General features: G+C 42.1%; 1 protein-coding gene across 1 annotated transcript in view; it reads right to left on the bottom strand.

Moving 5' to 3' along the window:
* FAM186A (family with sequence similarity 186 member A) overlaps nucleotides 1-15,044 on the bottom strand; it is a gene marked incomplete at both ends in the record, with an annotated part of 81,616 nt that overhangs the window by 972 nt on the left and 65,600 nt on the right. The window lies entirely within an intron of this gene.

The following is a 15,044-nucleotide window of genomic DNA, read 5'->3' as shown; positions in this document are numbered from 1 at the left end:
CTCTGAGCTACACCCCCCCTGCCCTATATTTTTTTTATTCTTTACTTTGAAACAGGGTCTCACTGAGTTGCAGAGGGCCTCACTAAGTAGCTGAGGCTGTCTGCGAACCGTGATCCTCCAGTCTTAGCCTCCCGAATGCTGGGATTACAAGTGTGTGCCACCACGCCCGGCTTATATTTTCATGTGTTTATTTGCCTTTCATATGTCTTCTTTAGAGTATCTGTTCAAATTTTTTTCATTTATTAATTGGATTATTTGATTTATTATAGATTTATAAAAAGTTTGTATAATCTGAGCCAGGTGTGGTGACACACACTTGTAATTCCAGTACTTGGGAAGCTGAGAGAGAAAGACGTTGGTCCGTCTCTTCTTCCTTATATTTTAATTAGGAACTCATGGCTATAAATGTCTCTCTATATTGTCCCAATCAGATATTAAACCAAAATCTGATGTCTGGGGTTTCTCAGAGGAATACCTGTTCTATTTGGCCGCTGCCAGCTATTGTTGCTGCGGCCGCCGCCATCTTCCTGTCCATCTGAAGTTTTACAGTTTTAAGCCAGGGATGATGCTATACTCCTGTAATCCTAGTACTCAGGAGGATGAGACAGCAGGATTGCAGGTTTGAGGCCAGCCTCAACAATTTAGCAAGCCCCTCAGCAACTTAGTGAGACCCTGTTTCAAAAATTTTTAAAAATAAAATAACCAGCCGTGGTGGCTCACGCATGTAATCCCAGTCCCTGGGTTCCACTCCCAGTACCACCAATAAAATAAATAAATAAATAAATAAATAAATAAATAAATAAATAAATAAATAGGGCTGGGAGTGTAGCTCAGAGATGGAATACTCCTGGGTTCAGTCCTCAGTATCACACACACAGATGCCTAGAAATTTTATAATTTGTTTTTTATTGTTGGGGTTGTTGAGCTATACCTTCAGCCCTTTTCATTTTTATTTTATTTTTCTTAAACAGGGTCTCTCTAAATTGCTGATACTATGATCTTCGTGTTTCAGTCTCCCAATTACAGGTGTGTGCCACCATGCCCAGGAGAAATTTTATAGTTTTACCTCTTACCTATAGGCCTATGATCCATTTCAAATTAATTTTCGGTTCATGGTGTGAGACAGGGATCAAGTTTTTTCTATGTTGATATCCAGTTGTTTTAGCACCATTTGTTGAAAGGCTATCATTCCCTTCATTGAATACACTGATAATTTTTTTTCTTTTTTGCAATACTGGGGATGGAACCCAGGGACATTGCATCCCTGAGCTATACCCCCAGCCCTATTTTTTTAGTCTCTTTATTTTTTATTTTATTTATTTATTTATTTATTTATTTATTTATTTATTTTGTGGTATTTGGGGTGGAACCCAGGGGCTTTTGTACCTCCGGGCTATACTCCTAGACCTTTTTTATGCTTTATTTAGAAAGTCTCACTAAGTTGCTGAGAGCCTCACTAAGTAGCTGAAGCTGGTTTCAAACCTGTGCCATCCTCCTGTCTCAGCCTCCCAAGGCTGGGATTACAAGTGTGTGCCACCACGCCCAGTTTACACAGTTAATAAAAATAATTTATTTTAGTTAAAAAAGAAAATTCAGCTGGGCATGGTTATAATCCCAGTACTTGGGAGGCTGAGACAGGAGGATTGTAAGTTCGTGGCCAGTCTTAGCTACTTAGTGAGGCACTCCACAACTTAGTGAGACTCTGTTTCAAATATAAAGAATAAACCATAGGGCTGGGGGTGTAGCTTGGAGGTAGAATGCCTCTGGGTTCAGTCCTCAGCACCACACACACAAAAACTTCAGGCTATTTTTGGATATTATAAAAAAAGGGATGAATTTTTGTTGCTAAAAATGTATGAAACTTTTTTTGTGTGTGGTACTGGGGGTAGATCCCAGAGGCTTTCTACCTCCAGGCTATACTCCCAGACCTATTTTATATTTTATTTGGAAACAGGGTCTCACTAAGTTGCTGAGAGCCTCACTAAATAGCTGAGGCTGGCTTCAAACCTGTGCAATCCTCCTGTCTCAGCCTTCAAAGTGCTGGAATTATAACCATGCTTATTTATTATTATTATTATTATTATTATTATTATTATTATATTTTATTTTATTAAAATATTGCATAAAATATTACATAAAATATTAAATAAAATATTACACAGTATCACAAAATATTAAATAAAAAATAAAATAAAATAAAAAGGAGCCAGGCATGGTGGTGCACGCTTGTAATCCCAGCATTTGGGAGGCTGAGACAGGAGGATTAAGGTTCAAGGACAGCCTCAGCTACTTAGTGAAGCCCTCTACAACTCATTGAGACCCTGTTTCAAAATAAAGAATATAAAATAGGGCTGGGGGTATAGCTCAAAGGTAGAATGCCCCTGGGTTTCATTCCCAGTACCTCAAAACAAATAAGTAAATAAAAATAAATAAAAAGTGCTGGGGATAGCTGTGTGGTGGCCTACGTTTGTAATTCCAGTACATGGGAGGCTGAGACAGGAGGATCACAGTTCATGGCCAGCCTCAGCTACTTAGTGAGGCCCTATGCAGCATAGTGAGCCCCTGTTTCAAAATAAAGAATAAAAAGTCAGGCTGGAGGTATAGCTTGGAGGTAGCGTGTACCACGATGCCTGGCTAAAAAATAAATTCTTCTAATGTAGAAACTTTTAAAGTAACCAAAACTATGTTCTATTAAAGAAAAATGAAAAAAATGTTGAAAATTTCAAAGGGCAAAACATAAAAATTCTGTTCTTTGGGTAAAACAACCACATAAATACCACAAGTAAAGCCGGGTGTGGTGGAATATACTTGTAATCTCAGTACTTGGAAGGTTGAGGCAGGAGGATTGAAGGTTCTCAGCCAGCCTCAGCTACTTAGTGAGGCCCTCTGCAACTTAGTGAGACCCTGTTGCAAAATAAAGAATAAAAAGTAGGGCAGGGGGTATAGCTCGAGGTTGAATGCCCCTGGGTTCCATCCCTAGACCGGCAAACAAACAAACAAACAAATTGTAAACTAGGCGTGGTGGCACATGCTTGTAATCCCAGCATTCTGGATGCTGAGACCAGAGGATCACCTCAGCTACTTAGGCTCTTTGCCACTCAGTGAGACCCTGTTTCAAAATAAAGAATAAAAAATAGGACTGGGGGTGTCACTCAGAGGTAGAATGCCCCTATATTCGTTCCTCAGTACTGAAAAAAAATCTAATTGTTGGCAAGATTAATGTACTTCCTTTCACTTTTATGATTTTTTAAAATTATTTTTGTTTTGTTTTGTTTTGCGGGTCTGGGGATGGAACCCAGGGGCATTCGACCTCCGAGCTACACCCCCTGCCCTATTTTTTATTCTTTATTTTGAAACCGAGTCTCACTGAGTTGCAGAGGGCCTCAGTAAGTAGCTGAGGCTGTCCGTGAACCGCAATCCTCTGGTCTCAGCCTCCAAAATGCTGGGATTACAAGCGTGCGCCACCACGCCCGGCTCACTTTTAGAATTTTTTTTTTTTTTTTTTTTTTTTTGTGGTACTGGGGTTCCTGGAAGCCCTTCGGGCTACACTCCCAGACCTATTTTTACATTTTTATTTGGAAACAGGGTCTCATAAACCAGCGCGCGCGGCTGGCTTCGAACCTGCGCGATCCTCCTGTCTCTGCCTCCCAAGCGCGGGGATTACAAGCGTGCGCCACCACGCCCGGCCACTCTTAGGATTTTAAAGATGTGTATACTAATATTCCTGCAGGTCAATAAACCATTGTTTGAGATTTTTCAGATTCTGAATATGCAGAATTTTTATTATTATTTTTTTTTTAGTAAAAAGTTACCCTTGTATTGTGGAAATGATACCAAGCCAAAGTGACGGTGCATTACTAACAAAGATAAACATTCGGAAGCCAGGCATGGTGGCACAGACTTGTAATCCCAGTACTTGGGACGTTGAGACTAGAGGCTCACAGGTTTGCAGCCAGCCTCAGCAACTTGATGAGGCCCTCTGCAATTTAGTGAGACCCTATTTCTTTTCACTGGGGATGGAACTCATGATTGTTCTATCTCCGGGCTACACTCCCAGACCGATTTTATATTTTTTATTTGGAAACAGTGTCTCTTAAGCCAGCGGAGGCTAGCTTCGAACCTGAGTGATCCTCTTGTCTCAGCCTCCCAAGCATGGGGATTACAAGCATGCACCACCACACATGGCTAGTGAGAGCTTCCTTCCTTCCTTCCTTCCTTCCTTCCTTCCTTCCTTCCTTCCTTCCTTCCTTCCTCCCTCCCTCCCTCCCTCCCTCCCTCCCTCTCTTTCTTTCTTTCTTTCTTTCTTTTTTTTCTTTTTGGTGGTACTGAGGTTCCTGGAAGCCCTTCTACCTCCGGGCTAGACTTCTAGACCTATTTTTTTTTTTTATATTTTTATTTGGAAGCAGGGTCTCTTAAGCCAGCTCGGCTGGATTCAAACCTGTGCGATCCTCCTGTCTCCGCCTCCCAAGTGCGGGGACAATAAGCGGGAGCCACCGTGCCTGGGGAGACCTTATTTCTAAATAAAACAACAAAATAGGACTGGGAGTGTAATTTGGAGGTAGAGAGCCCATGGGTTCCCTCTCCAGTACCACCCCCCCCATACACAAAGAAAGAAAGATTTAGGCATAAACACTTACTGGGAGGACCCTTACTCTGGTAGAATAAGCCTAAGTTTTGAAATCAGAATTCATTTGCATTCTGTATCTTGGACTTCTAAACCATGAGTTAAAGGGCAAGTTTCTTGGCTTCTCTAAGCCTTAGCTTCTTCCTTGGCAATTATAATACTAGGTTGACAAGTATTATCATGAGAATTAAATTCAATGACACCCACTACTCTGCTTAGCTTATAGTAAACACTTAGTAAATAAAGATTTCTTTCTCACTTCTCCCAGGCTAAAGTTTTCTGGAGGTAAATTTCATGCCTCACAGCAGAAGCTGATCAGTTAGTTCTTCCTCATTCTTTTTAGTAACAGAATGATAGAAGTTTGAAAGGTACTGGAGAACAGAACACCTGAGCTCAGGGATCAGACTCGAGGATAAGAAACTAGTTCAGCAGGAAGAGTGCACTGTCAGCCCTCAAGGATCATATGCTCAAGGTGTCCAATCCCCTCTCACATGTTTAATACCTCAAATGTCACTTGATGGTGGAAGGCTCTCTGGGGAACTCTCTGAGAACAGTACCCACCTGTAGTAGAAGGCTGACCTGAGAGCACCTTTTAGTCTTTCTCTATCCCTCTTTGTCCTCATGTAATTTAATTATGTCCTCTCTTGCTACAGGTTTTAAATTCAAAGACACTTATTATTAGTGTCTGTCACCTTAAATTACCAGATTCTGGCCCTCTTCACCTCCTTCTACCTTTATCCTGTGAAAATGACAGTGGTACTAATTTAAGTTGCTTCTGGTTCTTCCCCCCATTTCTCCAATGCACCTATGCCCCTTCAAGATTGATTTTATTAAAAAAAAAAAAAAAAAAAAAAAGGAGCTTGGCGTGGTGGCGCACGCTTGTATTCCCAGCATTCGGGAGGCTGAGACCAGAGGATCGCGGTTCGCGGACAGCCTCAGCTACTTAGTGAGGCCCTCTGCAACTCAGTGAGACCTGGTTTCAAAATAAAGAATAAAAAATAGGGCTGGGGATGTAGTTCAGAGGTAGAATGTCCCTGCGTTCCATCCCCAGTACCGGAAAAAAAAATAAATAAATAAAAAGGGCTGATGGGGGGAGTGTAGCTCAGAGGTAGAATCCGCCTGAGATCCCCAGTACCACAAAAAGAGAACACCCCAGAACCAAGTTCATTGGATAAGAGGATTGTGTGGAACATTGGATCCTATTTTTTTTTTTTTTTTTGGTGGTACTGGGGTTCCTGGAAGCCCTTCTACCTCCGGGCTACACTCCCAGACCTCTTTTTACATTTTATATTTGGAAACAGGGTCTCCTAAGCCAGCGCGCGGGGCTGGCTTCGAACCTGCGCGATCCTCCTGTCTCTGCCTCCCAAGCGCGGGGATTACAAGCGTGTGCCACCACTCCCGGCATATTGGATCCTATTAAAGCATGCTGGAGCCGGGCGTGGTGGCGCACGCTTGTAATCCCCGCACTTGGGAGGCTGAAACAAGAGGATCGCACAGGTTCGAAGCCAGCCTCAACTACTTAGTGAGGCTTTTAGCAACTTAGTGAGACCTTGTTTCCAAATAAAATATAAAAAAGGTCTGGGAGTATAGCCCAGAGGTAGAACGCCACCCCCAGTACCACAAATAAAATAAATAAATAAATAATAAAGCATGCTGGAGTAAATATGTATGATCCCTTTCCAAGGAGTTGAGAAAAAAGGTCAGCAATCTCACCCAACCCATATCCTATGGGAACTGACTTCATCTGAAAGGCAGACTGTTTATTCCAATAATTTAGTTGGGATAGAAGTTTGTGGTAATCGTACTTGGGTAGATAGGGTTTTGTTTTATTTTGTTTTGCAGTACTGGGGATTGAACCCAAGGGCATTTTGAAATAAGGTCTCACTAAGTTGCAAAGGGCCTCACCGAATAGTTGAGGCTGTCCTCAAACCACGATCCTCCTGTCTCAGCCTCCCAAATACTGGGATTACGAGAGTATGCCACCATCCCTGGCTCAGGTAAATAGTTTTGTTGTCGTTGTTGTTTTGCGGTACTAGGGATTGACAACAAGGACATTCTACCTCCTTGCTACATACCCCCAGCCCTATTTTTTATTCTTTTTTGTTGTTGGTGGTGTTGTACTGAGGATGGAACCCAGGGGCTTTCTAACTCCGGGCTATACTCCCAGACCTATTTTATATTTTATTTGGAAACAGGGTCTCACTAAATTTTTCTCACTAAGTTGCTCAGGCTGGCTTTGAACCTGTGTGATTCTCCTGTCTCAGACCCCCAAGTACTAGGATTACAAGTGTGTGCCACCACACCGACTTATTCTTTTATTCTTTATTTCGAAACAGGGTCTCACTGAGTTGCAAAGGGCCTTACTACCTGGCCTAGGCTGCCTGGGAACCATGATTCTCCTATCTCAGCCTCCAAAATGCTGAGATTACAAGCGTGTGCCACCACGCACAGCTCTGGGTAAATAGTTTTAAAATAAGCTGAGCGTGGTGGCGCACACTTGTAATCTCAGCATTCGGGAGGCTGAGACAGAAGGATGACGGTTTGCGGACAGCCTCAGCTACTTAGTGAGGCCTTCCGCAACGCAGTGAGACCCTGTTTCAAAATAAAGAATAAAAAATAGGGCAGGGATGTAGCTCGGAGGTCAAATGCCCCTGGGTTCCATCCCTAGACCTGCAAAAAAATTAAAAAATAGTTTTAAAATAGTCATCTGTAGATGTTTTTTGTCCTGAAAGGAGTCTCAGATGTGTTCAAGTTATCTCTTTTCTCAAAAAATTTGGAATTAGATTAAAGGGAAGCATAGTACTATGCTTTAATGTTGCTTGATTGCTTTTTGGTTTTTGTTTGTTTAGGGTTTTTTTCTTCTTTTTGTTACTGGAGATAGAACGCAGGGGCGTTCTACTTCCAAGCCACACCCCAGCCCTATTTTTTATTTTTTATTTTGAAACAGGGTCTCACTGAGTTGCAAAGGTCCTCACTAAGTAGCTGAGGCTGGCCACGAACGGTGATCCTCCTCCTCTCAGCCTCCCAAATGCTAGGATTACAAATTTGCGCCACCACGCCCGGCTTGTTGTTGTTTTTTTAGGTGATAGGGATTGAGCATAGGAGTATTTTACCTCTGAACTACACCCCTGTCTTGTTTTTTAAAGTTTTATTTCAAACAGGATTTCCCTAAATTGCTGAGACTAGCCTTGAACATGTGATCCTTCTGTGTTAGCCTCCCAAGTACTGGGATTACAGGCATGTGCCACAATGCCCAGCTGTTTGTTTTTTAATATTAGATAATGCCAGAATCTTCTAAACCTGGGTGTTTGTAAAGCATGTGAACAGAATTAGAACTATGAACTCCATAGCTCATTTTTGTAGCCGAACTGGGAGTCAGGGCTTCAGTTTAAGCACTCATGTAATTATAAATTAGCATTTAAAAATAAATAAATTAACATTTTAACTAAAGGCTAGCCATAATTTAATATTGATTTTTATTAATTCATTTATTGAGCAGCTAAACTTGATAGTAAAGAAAGGAAGAAAAAATACAGTCTTCTATACATAGCTTTTATCCTAGTTGGAGATAATCACCACATACATGAAAGAAAGACTTAACACTTTTTACTTATCCTTAACATTTTACTTATTCTTAACATTTTTTACTTATTCTATCCTCTGCTGGAGGCTTGGATCAAGGCAAAACCCCTTTATCTCTCCTCCCCCAAATACCAAGTTCATATATTTATTTATTTATTTATTTTTGCGGGTTTCGTGATGGAACCCAGAGGCATTTGACCTCCAAGCTACACCCCCTGCCCTATTTTTTATTCTTTATTTTGAAACAGGGTCTCACTAAGTTGCAAAGGGTCTCACTAAGTAGCTGAGGCTGTCCGCGAACCGTGATCCTCCAGTCTCAGCCTCCCAAATGTTGGGATTACAAGCGTGCACCGCCACGCCCAGCTCAGATCTTTAAATTGTACTATGCCTTAAAGGTCTTTGCTTTCAAAGAAAATCCGGTAATTATGGAGCAGTCAGATTAGTGAGTAATGCTGACCGAGTGTAGTTTGTATAAAGTTGTGTGCATGTGTGCACATGCACAGAATTAAAAAACTTGCTCTTTGGTGTTTTTTGTTTGTTTGTTTGTTTTGTTTGTTTGATTTTTTTTTTCTTTTCTTTTTCTTTTTCTTTTTTTTTTTTTTTAGGTGGTACTAGAGATGGAACCCAGGGGCCTTCTACACTCCAGGCTACACTCCCAGACCTATTTTATATTTTTTTATTTGGAAACAGGCTCTCTTAAGCCAGCTGAGGCTGGCTTCGAACCTCTGTGATCCTCCTGTCTCAACCTCCAAGTGCAGGGATTACAAGCGTGTGCCACCATGACTGGCTTTTATTCTTTATTTTGAAACAGGGTCTCACTGAGTTGCAGAGGGCCTCACTAAGTAGCTGAGGCTGTTGGTGAACCTGCCCATCTCGGTCTCAGCCTCCCAAGTACTGGGATTATGAGCTCACCACCACGTCTGGCTCCTATTTTTTTTTTTTTAAATTTGAAATGAGCCTCACTAAATTGCTGAGGGCCTTGCTAAGTTACTGAAACTGGCCTCAAAATTATCATCCTCTCTCAGTCTTCCAATACTGGAATTACAGGCTTGCACCACCATGCCCGCTCCCTTCGTGTGTATATGAGGGCGGGAAGTGCACTGGAAGTACACTGGGCATTGAACCCAGGGGTATTCTACCTTTCAGCTACGCCAGTAGCCCTATTTTTAAATTTTATTTTGCTTATTTATTTTGGTACTGGGAATTGAGCCTAAGGACATTCTTTTTTTTTTTTTTTTTTTTTTTTTTTCAGTACTGGAGCTGGAACCCAGGGCATTCTACTTCCAAGTGACACCTCCAGCTCTATTTTTTATACTTTAGTTTGAAACAGGGTCTCTTAGATGCAAAGGGCCTCACTAAGTAGCTGAGGCTATCCGCAAACAGAGATTCTCCTGTCTCAGCCTCCCAAATCCTGGGATTACAAGTGTGTACCACCACATCCAGCTCTTTTCTTTTCTTTTCTTTTCTTTTTTCTTTTCTTTTTTCTTCTTCTTCTTCTTCTTCTTCTTCTTCTTCTTCTTCTTCTTCTTCTTCTTCTTCTTCTTCTTCTTCTTCTTCTTCTTCTTCTTTTTTTCCTGTACTGGGGATAGAATCCCAGGGCATTTTCCTATTTTTTATTCTTTATTTATTTTTTCTTTCTTTCTTTTTTTTTTTGCAGTACTGGGGATTGAACCTCAGGGGCATTCTACCTCTGAGTTACACTGGTAGCCCTATTTTTTATTTTAATTTTAAATTTTTATTTTTTGGTACTGGAGTTGAACTCAGAGGCATTCTATCTCCAAGTTATACCCTTAGCCCAATTTTATTCCTTACTTAGAAACAGGTTCTTACTAAATTGCTGAGTGCCCCACTGAATTACTGAGGCTGGCTTCAAACCTGCAATCCTCCTAGCTCAGCCTCCCAAGTACTGGGATTACAAGTGTGCACCACTATACGTAGCTTATTTTTTTATTTTGAAGCAGGGCCCAAGTTACAGATGTCCTCACTAAGTTTCTGAAGCTGGCTGCAAACCTGCAATAATCCTATCTAAGCCTCCCAAGTATTGTAAATTTGTGCCACCATGCCTGGTTAGCGCTTTTTTTTTTAATCTTTTTTTTTGGGGGGGGGTGTACTCAAGGTGGAACCCAAGGGCATTCTACTTCCAAGCTACACGCCCAGCCCTATTTTTTATTCTTTATATTGAAACAGGGTCTCAATGAGTTGCAAAGAGCCTCACTAAGTAACTGAAGCTGTCCTCGAACTGTGATCCTCCTGTCTCAGCTTTTTCTTTCTTTTTTTTTTTTTGGGGGGGGGGGATTGTACTGGGGATGAAGCCCAGGGACATTCTACCTCCAAGCTACACTCCCAGCCCTATTTTTTAAATTGTTTTTTATTTTGAAACAGGGTCTCACTGAGTTGCAAAGAGCCTCACTAAGTAGCTGAGGCTGTCTGCTAATCGCGATTCTCCTGTCTCAGCCTCCCAAATGCTGGGATTACAAGTGTATGCCACCATGCCCTGCTAACCTTATCTTTTTTTTTTTTTTTTTTTTTGGTGGGTCTGAAGTCTGGGGATGGAACCCAGGGGCATTCTACCTCCAAGCTACACCCCTGCCCTATTTTGTATTTTTATTGTTTTATTTTATTGCAGGTCGGGGATGGAGCCCAGAGGATTTTGACCTCTGAGCTACATCCCTTGCCCTATTTTTTATTCTTTACTTTGAAACCAGGTCTCACTAAGTTGCAGAGAGCCTCACTAAGTAACTGAGGTGTCTGCGAATCGCGATCCTCCAGTCTCAGCCTCCCAAATGCTGGGATTACAAGTGTGCGCCACCACACCCAACTTTGTATTTTTATTTATTTATTTATTTATTTATTTATTTATTTATTTATTTGTGTTTGTTTGTTTATTTGTTTTTGGTGGCACTGGGGTTCCTGGAAGCCCTTCCACCTCCGGGCTACACTCCCAGACCTATTTTTTATATTTTTATTTGGAAACAAGGTCTCTTAAGCCAGCGAGGATGGCTTCGAACCTGCGCGATCCTCCTGTCTCCGCCTCCCAAGCGTGGGGATTACAAGCGTGCGTCACCATGCCCGGCCTTTTATTTTTATTTTGAAACAGGATCTCACTAAGTTGCAGAGGGCCTCACTAAGTAGCTGAGGATGTTCTCGAACCGCAATCTTCTGGTCTCAGCCTTCCAAATGCTGGGATTATAGACGTGTGTCACCACACCTGGCTTTAGCCTGTGTGTGTGTGTGTGTGTGTGTGTGTGTGTGTGTGTGTGTGGTACTGGGGATGGAACCCAGGGGCATTCTATCTCTGGGCTACACTCCTAGACCTATTTTTTTTTTATATTTTATTTGGAAACAGGGTCTCACTAGGTTGCTGAGAGCCTCACTAAGTAGCTGAGGCTGACTTTGAACCTACGTGACCTCCTGCCTCATCCTCCCAAGTACTGAGATTACAAGCCTGCACCACCACTCCTGGCTTATTTTTTAATTAAAAAAATTTTTGTGCGTGTGTGTGTGTGTATGTGTGTGTTACTAAGAGTTAAATCCAGGGGAGTTCCCCAACCGTATTTTATTTTTTAGTTTGAAACAGGGTCTTGTCAGGTTGCTGAGTCTCGCTATATTGTCATGGCTGTTCTCTAACCTTCAATCCTCCTGTGTCAGCCTCCCAAGTGCTGGGATTACAAACGTGTGCTGCCAGGCCTGGCTAATCTTTTAATTTTTCTTGGTGCTTCTTATTTGCATCTGCCATACATTTTCTACCAACTGTTGTTGTTGTTGACTCAGATCTCATTCCATGAGACAGAAACACAGATGTGTATGCACAGAGTTTATTGAAGACCACCCTTGGGATTAACAATGGTGACAAAGTGAAAGGAGGTTTGGACAGAAGGAGCAGCTGAACTGCAGCTCTGCTGTATTGGTAAATGTGTAACAAACAGTACTCAGGGGAAAACCTTTGATTTGTAACATTCAATAATTTCCAGTGTGTAAAGACTTCCATCATGACATACATACATACACACACACACACACACTATATATATATATATATATATATATATATATATATATATATTTTTTTTTTTTTTTTTTTTTTTTTTCGGTACTGGGGATGGAACCCAGGGGCATTGTAGCTCTGAGCTACACTCCTATCACTATTTTTAAGTCTTTTTTTTTTTTTTTTTTTGGTGGTACTGGGGTTCCTGGAAGCCCTTCTATCTCCGGACTACACTCCCAGACCTATTTTTACTTTTTTATTTGGAAACAGGGTCTCCTAAACCAGCGCACACGGCTGGCTTCGAACCTGCGCGATCCTCCTGTCTCTGCCTCCCAAGCGCGGGGATTACAAGCGTGCGCCACCACGCCCGGCAAGTCTTTTTTTTTTTATTAAAAAAAATTTTTTTATTTGGTGGTACTGGGGATGGAACCCAGGGGCCTTCTACCTCCGGGCTACACTCTCAGACCTATTTTATATATTTTTATTTGGAAACAGGGTCTCTTAAACCAGCTGAGGCCGGCTTCGAACCTGCGCGATCCTCCTGTCTCAGCCTCCCAAGTGTGGGGATTACAAGCGTGCGCCACCACGCCTGGCATTAAGTCTTTTTATTTTTGAAACCGGGTCTCACTGAGTTGGGAAGGGCCTCGCTAAGTAGCTGAAGCTGTCCGGGAACTGTGATCATCAGGTCTCCGCCTCCCAAATGCTGGGATTAGAAGCGTGTACCATCACACCCGGGCATCATGATTAATATTAAACTAGCAACATGACATACTCTGCATGGAGCAGCCATTCAGATATGACAGACATGGCTTCTGGAACACAGATAAGCAGTAAAGGTTGGGAAGTGATAAATGTTTATTGCATTGATTTTCTTTTTCTTTTTCTTTTTTCTTTTTTTTTTTTTTTTTTTTTTTTTGTGGTACTGGGGGTGGAACCCAGAGGCTTTCTACCTCCGGGCTATACTTCCAGACCTATTTTCTATTTTATTTGGAAACAGGGTCTCACTAAGTTGCTGAGAGCCTCACTAAGTAGCTGAGGCTGGCTTGGAACCTGTGTGATCCTCCTGTTTCAGCCTCCCAAGCGTGGGGATTACAAGTGTGCGCCACCACGCTTGGCTCTACATTGATTTTCAATATAATTTTCCTTCCTTCCTTCCTTCCTTCCTTCCTTCCTTCCTTCCTTCCTTCCCTTGCAGTACTGGGGATGAAAGCCTAGAGTGTTCTAATTCTGAGCTACATACCCAGCCCAATTTTTAAAAATAATTTATTTATTTATTTATTTATTTAATTTGTAGTACTGGGGATGGGACCCAGGGACATTCTATCTCCGAGCTACAACCCCAGTCTTATTTTTTATTTATTTTTTGTATTTTTTTTTTGTTTTTTTGGTGGTACTGGGGTTCCTGGAAACCCTTCTCTGGGCTACACTCCCAGATCTATTTTATATATTTTTTAATTTTGGAAACAGGTTCTCTTAAGCCAGCAAGGCTGGCTTCGAACCAGCGTGATCCTCCCTGACTCCCAAGCTCGGGGATTACAAGTGTGCGCCACCATGCCCGGCTTTATTTGTTATTTTGAAACAGGGTCTCACTGAGCTGCAAAAGGCTTCACTAAGTAGCTGAGGCTATCCACGAACCATGACCCTCCTGTCTCAGCCTCCCAAGTACTGAGATTACAAGCATGTGCCACCACACCCGGAATTTTTTTTTTTTTTTTTTTAGATAGGGTCTCAGTAAATTGTGGAGGGCCTCACTAAGTTGCTGAGGCTGGCAACAAACTTGAGATCCTCCTGTCACAGCTTCTCAAGTACTAGGATTATAGGCTTATGCCACCATCCCGGCTGGTTGTTGTTGTTGTTGTTATTATTATTACTATTGCAGTACTAGGGATTGAGCCCAAGGGCTCTACCTCCAAGCTCCCCTCCCAGTCCTATTTTTTATTTTGAAACAGGGTCTCACTAGGTTGATGAGAGTCTCACTAGTTGCTGAAGCTGTCCTCGAACCTGCCTGTCTCAGCCTCCAAGTACTGAGATTACAAGTGTGCATCACCACCCCGGATATCTAGGTTAATTTTAATAGTGGCCACAGATTCCTTGCAAAGTTCCTAAGAAATTTAACAGATGGCTTTCACAGGCCAGTAGGAGCCAAGTCCCATACACCACTGGTCAAGGTACACTTGCAACAAAGGTCTCCACGCATCTGAGAAGCTCTGAAGTCAGGTTGGTCCTTCCAAGATGTCTACCTCTTGGCAAGGGCTTCTGTTTCCTGGCATGGGCCAGTCAGTTTTGTAGGTGAACCTTTGGGGAAGGGTGGAACCTTGGGTGAGGAGGTTCTCTTTGGCTCAAAGAAATTCCCAGAGAAGGATTCTGCTACCAACATGACCAGTAACTAGGGCATGAGAGCTTCCGCTTTCTGGGAAGCACATCAGAGAATTCTCCACAGTGCTGAAACTTGTAGTTTTGTCTTTATTTCTGCTTCCGAACGGGAGTTTTTCATGTTTTTATCTGTTATAACTTGTGGTTCTTCTCTTTCTTTCTTTCTTTCTTTCTTTCTTTCTTTCTTTCCTTCTTTCTTTCTTTCTTTCTTTCTTTCTTTCTTTCTTTTTTCAGTACTGGGGATTAAACCTGAGGCATTCTACCTCTGAGATACACCCAGCCCTATTTTTGTTCTTTTTTTTTTTGGGGGGGGGGTACTAGGGGTGGAACCCAGAGGCTTTCTACCTCCGGGCTATACTCCCAGGCGTTTTTGTATATTTTATTTGGAAACAAGGTCTTGCTAAGTTGCTGAGAGCCTCACTCAGTAGCTGAGGCCGGCTTCGAACCCGCGCCATCCTCCTGTCTCAGCCTCCCAACGCG

The sequence above is a fragment of the Muscardinus avellanarius genome, assembly GCF_963383645.1.
Source record: "Muscardinus avellanarius genome assembly, chromosome: 11".
Lineage (NCBI taxonomy): Eukaryota > Metazoa > Chordata > Mammalia > Rodentia > Gliridae > Muscardinus > Muscardinus avellanarius.
This window is presented reverse-complemented; position numbering and strand designations above follow the sequence as displayed.